The sequence below is a fragment of the Alligator sinensis genome, unplaced genomic scaffold (assembly GCF_000455745.1).
Source record: "Alligator sinensis unplaced genomic scaffold, ASM45574v1 scaffold412_1, whole genome shotgun sequence".
NCBI lineage: Eukaryota > Metazoa > Chordata > Crocodylia > Alligatoridae > Alligator > Alligator sinensis.
The window spans coordinates 838469-840152 of record NW_005842474.1 but is presented as its reverse complement, the minus strand read 5'-3'; positions in this window follow the sequence as shown (position 1 = coordinate 840152).

Below are 1684 nucleotides of genomic sequence, written 5' to 3'. Positions count from 1 at the left end.
GGCTGGGGACTCCGGCAATGGCCCCCAATCTCTGCACATGGACCTCATGCGCGACTGCAGCTGCTGCCCCGCCTCCCTTGTAGCCTGGGCCTGGATGCGACTATAGCCGCAGAACATCTTGTTTTTCACTGGCAGTTTATCAGCCACAAGTTGCCACAACCGTGTTTGCTGACACCGTTCCGCCAGACGGGGCTTGTGTCATGGCAGTGCCACCCTTACCCAGAGGAGCTGTGGACTCTCCGTCCTCGGAGGTTTTCAACACGGCACGAGACGCAGCTTTGGCTGGGATGATGGGACTGAGGATGGCCCTGCCTGGCTGTACGCGGGTGGTGGGCTAGATGTGACCTCCTGAGGTCCTAGCCCCAATATCCTTATTTTCGACGACGACCCTCCCACCAGCTGCAACAATGGTAGAGTTCACATTTGGGGGTTTAACACCCACCACGTGGATCTGGCTTGAGTCTCCATGCTGGCCACATTGCCCCCCTCCCTGTCCTGCCCAGGGCCACGCAGCCCTGGCAGGACACGGGCAAGGGATGGAGCAGCACTCCCTGCAGGGCGCTGAGCCGCGCTCCAGCTCTGCTCTTTCTGGCTATAAACACTTGGCATCCAGCCCCATTCTGACAGTGGAACAATCTTCAGTCAAGCTCATGGTTTCCTTAACATCTGATTTTATATAAAATGTTTAGGCCATCTGCAGAATCACTGACAGTTGGCAACACTGGCATGTTTCCAGGATCAAAACCATTTTAAGGAAATTTGTTCTGTACCACAAAGTGCAGTTATTCAATCTAACAGGCCCCCCAGGGTCAGCAATTTACAGCCCCCAGACCAGATCCAGCCCACACAAGGAGTGGATCCAGGCCTAGAAGGGCTCACCCAGTCTGCATTATTTTAAGGGTGTGCCAATTCCTTGACCACTTCATCTACTTCATATTTTGCTAATAGCATGCCAGTCACTTTCAGGTGCCCCAGCCCCTTGTGACAGCTCAGGTAGAAGGCTGCTCTTCCTCCCTGCAGCTTCTGCTCACTGGCACTAGAGCAGTTTCAGGGGAATGGTGGCTCATGGTACTGGCCTGTTTGCAAGACACGGCCCTCATTTGCAAAAAGTTGCTGACACCTGTAATAGACTCAATCTATTGTGAAGCACTATGTTCATCAAAAGGAAGAAAATTTTAATGATGCACAGGCATATACACAAACTACTCCAGGAGTATATTTCTGTATGAAATGATGTCTGCTGATCTCTATATACTATGAATCCTGACATTTTAAGTTAAAATATTTAAGTACCTCATTCTATCAGGTCAGTTCCCATCTGTCTGCCTCCATAACCAGAGATCCTCATTTTCCATTTGCCACAGAAATCAGTGGCAGGAGCGTGGGGGTGCCACTGATTGACTGAGAGGCATAAACAACAGCAAAAATAAAAGCAGACTTGGCACCACACTTCTGGCAAGTCACGGAAAGACGCTTTTAAATGGAGACTTTTGTGGTTTTTAAAACAGATTTTTCTGCTTTTTTTCCGTGGAAAACTAGAATCCCTGCTTGTAAACCTACTGCAGTCTCATAAAACAAGATAGACAGAGTCCCAAAAGTCAACAGACATGGACTTTTTCACACCAACCGAGTTTGTGAATTTCATAGGGTTTTTCTACCTTGAGACTGATAACAGCCGAATTTA